The sequence below is a fragment of the Phaseolus vulgaris genome, chromosome 9 (genome assembly GCF_051622355.1).
Source record: "Phaseolus vulgaris cultivar YP4 chromosome 9, ASM5162235v1, whole genome shotgun sequence".
Lineage (NCBI taxonomy): Eukaryota > Viridiplantae > Streptophyta > Magnoliopsida > Fabales > Fabaceae > Phaseolus > Phaseolus vulgaris.
The window spans coordinates 15,415-21,763 of record NC_143506.1 but is presented as its reverse complement, the minus strand read 5'-3'; the positions used below and the strand labels follow the sequence as shown (position 1 = coordinate 21,763).

General features: G+C 32.6%; 1 pseudogene; it reads left to right on the top strand.

Annotated features, from left to right (window-relative positions):
- The first annotated feature begins 4,692 nt into the window (after window positions 1-4,692).
- Window positions 4,693-4,798, top strand: LOC137811497 (small nucleolar RNA R71; annotated as a pseudogene).
- The last annotated feature ends 1,551 nt before the right edge of the window (window positions 4,799-6,349 follow it).

Here is a 6,349-nt window from a genome sequence, read left to right as displayed (position 1 = left end):
CCACGTGCCCTTCAAGTCCACTCCACAGATAGCCTCTCTGAGAACCTGAAAACACAAGATGGCGCCTCTGCGGCCGGTGGCGCTCCGACGCTCAAGTCAGTGACAAGAACACCCAAAAACTGAGAGAAAACTATACTCTGTAGAACCGTACTAAAGTGCACTCAACCCAAAACAATGAGCCGCAATGAAAACCTACCTCTGCAAATTCTGTTAAGTTTACCTTTATAGCTAGGTTTTTTCTCTCTCCAGGCAGTTACGCTTTGGACACGTGGCTCGCATCCAACCCTGCACGTGCATCTGGGCTGGGGTTGTAGGTAGTACCCAGCCCTACACGTGTCATCATCTGAGCTAGGATAACTCGAGCATCATTTCTCTATTGCATCCAACCCTACACGTGTCATCATCTGGGTTGGAGTAACAGGTAGCATCCAACACTACACGTGCCGTCATCTGGGTTGGGGTAATGATGACTTTTTACGGCAAGTGCACCGCGTTTGTCAAAAGTAATAATTGTCCCTAAGGACGGATATCGATCCCACAAGGAACAGTGAATTATCGAGTACAATAATCGCTAAATATAAAAACAGAACAATTAAAAGAGTTTTGAATTAATTGTGTTGGCACTGATCAATAAGAAAACAAACAAAGAATTAGTTGTTTCAATTGGAAAAATAAGGATTAGTTTCATCTCTCTCACTCTCAAGTATTTTGATTAGCATGTCAATATTAAGTTCTTTGATTGAAATTGATGCCCGTATAAAAATCATTTATATCGATTCCTCGCATATAAAATCCTTAAGAATGTCCCCTAACTATCGATCCCTCGCATAATTATAAGAACAACTTAGAACGAAGCTCAGACGTTTAATAGCAATTAACATTTCAAGTCTATTCCTAGCACTCAAATATGTTAAGTATTGTTGTTTAGGTCCGAACCCTAAAAATACCTCCCGATCAGATTTAAGATTCTCAATTTGTCACGGAAAATTAAAAGTAAAACAACAATACCAATAATCAATCAAGAACTGAATATTAATATATAAAATATCACCTCAATACATAAGAGTTTGAGCAGATTACTCCCAACCCCAAAGGGTAGAATTAGCCACGCATACTTCTAGCACCTTCTATTCTCCCAATTGGGTTACAATTCACTCTATGGTGTTTTCCTCTCAATCTCGCACACTAAGGTTGAGCCTCTAGCCCTCTATTTATCCTAGTTTTCTAGGGTTAGGTTGTTTCCTATGTCGCGCTAATGGGCTAAATGATAAAACATAAAAAAGGCCCAATCTTTCTTTGCATCTTTTTCCATTCTGGGACCTTCTATCTTTATCTTTTTAGCTCAAATCATTCATCTTTAATCCAAATCTCCAATCTTCCTTAGAAATCTGCAATTAACACCAAATTTGGGAATAAAATACTCTTATTTAAATAAAGATCATAAAAAATGTAAAAAGGTATAAATTCATAAATTAGGGATTATTTTATATGTAAATTAGCAATAAATCCTCATAAGTGCCTATATTTTAATATAAAATATTACTGAAATTAGACACTTATCACTCTCCCCAACTTAGAATCTTGTTTGTCCTCAAGCAAAGTAAATGAATATATTTGAATTTAAATATCAAACAGCTTAATTCACCAAACAACAGATCAAATTAGAAACTTATGATGCTTCCAAATTCAAATATAGATAATTATAGACACAATCAATTTACAGGATCAAATCAAAACAAATAAATGACAATTCATCAAGGAATATCTTCTCATATGCTCATGGGTAAGTGTTTCTCTCTTATTTTTACTGAATCATAACAAATCACAGTTGCTTTTCATTTTATCTTCAAATCACAAACATATTAGAAACATGAATCTTGAGGTCTTTTAGAGGGTTGTAATGAGGCTGGGCTTCCAAAAAATATTGGTTTTTCTTAGATAACAAAATGCACATCTTAAAGAAGAAGAACCTACCTTCAATTCAATTATAGAGAACATATATGTTATCTAATTACCACTTTCTTTCGATGTCACCTTTTTCCTCATTTTCTTTCTTTTCATGATTTTCATGAAAATTTTTTTCTATCTTTTTTTTTTTTTTATTTCTTTTTCTTCTTCTGTTTCTCTTTCTTTTTTTTTTGTTTTGTTTTCAATAATAGGAAAAGATTCTTCCTATTTTCAACTTTTTGAACTTTCAAAATCAGAACCAACCATTCCCTTTTCTATATGTATTGCATCTATGTTCTCCTTCCTTAGACATGCTAAAGGGTAGAAAATTATATCAATAAAGGTTAAGGTGCAATATTAACAAAAAAATTTCTTGGCCCAAAGGGGATATAAAAAAATGGAATTCTAATATAAAGGTTGGCTTTTTAGCCCTGGCTCCTAATTAACACAAACAAATGCCTCAATCATCTTCATGCTCTTTTATGATGCAACAAAAATAAAAATTAAGCAACCACAACTGTCAATTCATCAGTAAAACTCTCAAAACTGTTTAAGGTTCACACACTCACTTGGTTTAAATGGTCTCATTCCTTTTTGTCTTGTCATTATCTGTCCTAATCAATCATCCTGTTAAATTTTCATGTATCATATTTGAACTACATTTGAATAGGGATTCAATCATATTTTCTTTTCTAACCTGTGTCTAATTCATCTCACTATTTAATATTTAAAAACAAATTCTTTTTTCCACAATTCAAAATTAATATTCTAGTTCTTTTTTATTTGAAAAGAAAAAAAAAATAAACTAGAAAACAAACAAATTAAAACTGAAATTTAGTCAAGAAAGATAATTCAAAACTTAAACTACCAAACTAACAAAACAGGAAAATTTATTTAAAATAAGCAATAAAAACAAACTAAACAAATAAGCAAATAAACAGAAAACAAAATAACCGAAAAATAAAATAAATAAAATAAGAAAAAATCCAAATAACTGAAAAGAAAAGAGAATCAGAGAGATAAAACCATATTTTTGTTCAATCCTCTATTCTTAAGAAGTCATCCAGCATTTTGTTAAAATTTTTATCTATAGTCTTGCTTCATTTGCTGGATCTGCCCCCCTGAATAATAGAACCTGTCCCCAGGTCAAAAATACATAACCTGCAAAATGATTAGGAGGCATATAGGATTTTTTTTTTTATTATTCTTATTTACTTTTATTTTTTTATTTTAAATAAAATCAGCAAAGGTAATAAAACAACATAAAACTAAAATGTGGACTGGGTTGCCTCCCAGTAAGCGCTCGTTTAACGTCATCTAGCTTGACGCCTGTTTATTTCAAGATGGACAACTCTCTTTGTTGCATCATTCTGTACACATTCTTCCCCTGCATTAAAATTTTTATGACCATAAAAAAGATTTAAAGTTACCTCCTCATCTTGAGTTCTAACTTGAAGTTCTCCTTTGTCGACATCAACTATGATTCTAGCAGTCTTCATAAAGGGTCTTCCAAGTATCAAGGGAACCTCCTCATCTTCTTTCATGTCCATCACAACAAAATCCACAGGGAATGTGAATTTATCCACCTTGACGAGAACATCTTCAACCACACCATATGGATACTTGGTTACTTGATCAGCTAACTTTAAAGTCATCTTGGTGGGTTTAATCTCCAAATCCCCTATTTTCTTCAGCATTGCCAAAGGAATTATATTTACGCTTGCTCCCAAATCCAATAAAGCATTGGCTACTAATAAAGCACCTATAGACACGGGAAGGTTAAAACTCCCTGGGTCCTTGAATTTTTGAGGCAAGCCTTTTGGAATAATGACATTGTATCCATCCTCCAGATCTATATTTCTTTCTTCAATATAGCTCCTATTCTTTCGAAATCTTTCAAATGTTGAATCTTGCTTCAAATTTCCTGCAAAATAATTTTTAGGGAGCAATTTATCAAAGAATTTTCTTTCCTTCTCTTTTTTTGAAGGAGAATGAGGATATGATAAATCTTTTTCAAGAACTCCTCTCTCCTTATTTTCACTTTTCCTCTTTATTTTTTCCTCCTCACTTCTCTCTTTCTCATCTCTCTTCCCCTTTGTCTCATCTTTTTCTTCTTTTTCAGCCACTACATTATCGCAATGCTCTTTTGAATTGGTTTGGCTATTGACTGAAAACTGGCCATTTTGTTCCTCTGGAATTTGTGCAATTTGTTTGGTTAGTTGTCCCATCTGGATCTTTATGCTCCTAATCATGGCCATGCTATTGTCCTGCGCTTTCATAATATTGTCCTGCACGCTCACAATCTTTGTCAGAGCGTCTTCAACTTTATTCATTCTTTCAAGCATGGATGGATCCTCAACTTCAGGTAAATTGTTCTGATAAAAACAGTGACCATTAGGATGAACATCTCCACAAAAATCACACCTGATTGACTGACTTTGGCTTTGAGATGAATGAACAACATATAATTGTTGGGGCAATTTAGCCATTTGTGCAATTAGTTGCTCAATCTGCTGTGTCAGAATCTTATTTTTAGCCAAGAGTGCATCTTCTAACAACCCTTTATTATGAAGATCTTGTCCATCATGTTGGGCTTTATAATCAGTTGATGCCAATGCATCAATAATTATTGTCGCTTGTTCTACATCAAGGGCCATCATTGTGCCACCAGCTGCAGCATCTAGGAGCATCTTTATGTCAGATCTGAGACCATTCAGGAATATGCTCAGTTGAGCAATATCTTCAAACCCATGATTTGGGCATTTTCTCAATATCATCTTAAATCTTTCCCATGTATCACAGAAGACTTCATTTGCTCCTTGTCTGAACATAGAGATTTCAGACTTTGCTTTGATGTAGCGAGAAATTGGAAAAAATCTTTGCAAAAAATTTTCCTCTACATCCTTCCAGCTAGTGAGGCTCTGATTTGGAAGCGATTTCAGCCATTCTTTAGCCTTTCCTGCCAATGAAAAAGAAAACAAGCGCATATAAACATTTTCAAGATCACCTGATTGAAAACCCATTGTTCCTATCAATGCATAAAATGTATCCAAATGTGAATATGGATCCTCATGTTCCATTGCTGTAAATTGATAGGCACTGATGAGAGTGAGAAAATCGGGATTTATTTCCAAGGCCTTAGCAGTAGTAGGTATTGCAATACTAGAAAAATGTCTTGGTCCTTGGTACATGACATAATCTCCAAGTGTCCTCCTAGGAGGTGGTGCTTGTTGTTCTGCCATGTTGCTTTCTTCCTAAAACATATTAGTGGAGAAAAAAAAACAGAGTACTTTTTTTTTTTCTTAAAAAATAAAAACAAAATATGTAAAATAAAATAAAAATAACACAAAAACAAAAATAAAACACAAAAACGACGTTAAGAGAAAAATAACAAAAATATTAAAAAAAAAAACCAATATAGATAAAATAAAAACTAAAACTAGTAATAAAATATAATTAAAACAAATAAATAACAGTTACGTAAATCTAAATAAAACTACCTAATAAAACTACGTAAACTAATCCTAAAATAAAATATAATAAAACAAAACAAAATCAAAACAGAATAAAATAAAAATAAACTAAAATAAATAACGTAAAGAAAAGAAAAGAAAATAATATAAAAACAATAACTTTAATAAAAATAAAACATCAAATCAAATCTAATTTTAATAAAATAAACAAAATCAAAAGAAATCAAAATAAAATGAAATATTTACAATATTTAGGAAATTATACTCAACAATTCAAATCTGTTCCCCGGCAACGGCGCCAAAAACTTGATGACTTTTTACGGCAAGTGCACCGCGTTTGTCAAAAGTAATAATTGTCCCTAAGGACGGATATCGATCCCACAAGGAACAGTGAATTATCGAGTACAATAATCGCTAAATATAAAAACAGAACAATTAAAAGAGTTTTGAATTAATTGTGTTGGCACTGATCAATAAGAAAACAAACAAAGAATTAGTTGTTTCAATTGGAAAAATAAGGATTAGTTTCATCTCTCTCACTCTCAAGTATTTTGATTAGCATGTCAATATTAAGTTCTTTGATTGAAATTGATGCCCGTATAAAAATCATTTATATCGATTCCTCGCATATAAAATCCTTAAGAATGTCCCCTAACTATCGATCCCTCGCATAATTATAAGAACAACTTAGAACGAAGCTCAGACGTTTAATAGCAATTAACATTTCAAGTCTATTCCTAGCACTCAAATATGTTAAGTATTGTTGTTTAGGTCCGAACCCTAAAAATACCTCCCGATCAGATTTAAGATTCTCAATTTGTCACGGAAAATTAAAAGTAAAACAACAATACCAATAATCAATCAAGAACTGAATATTAATATATAAAATATCACCTCAATACATAAGAGTTTGAGCAGATTACTCCCAA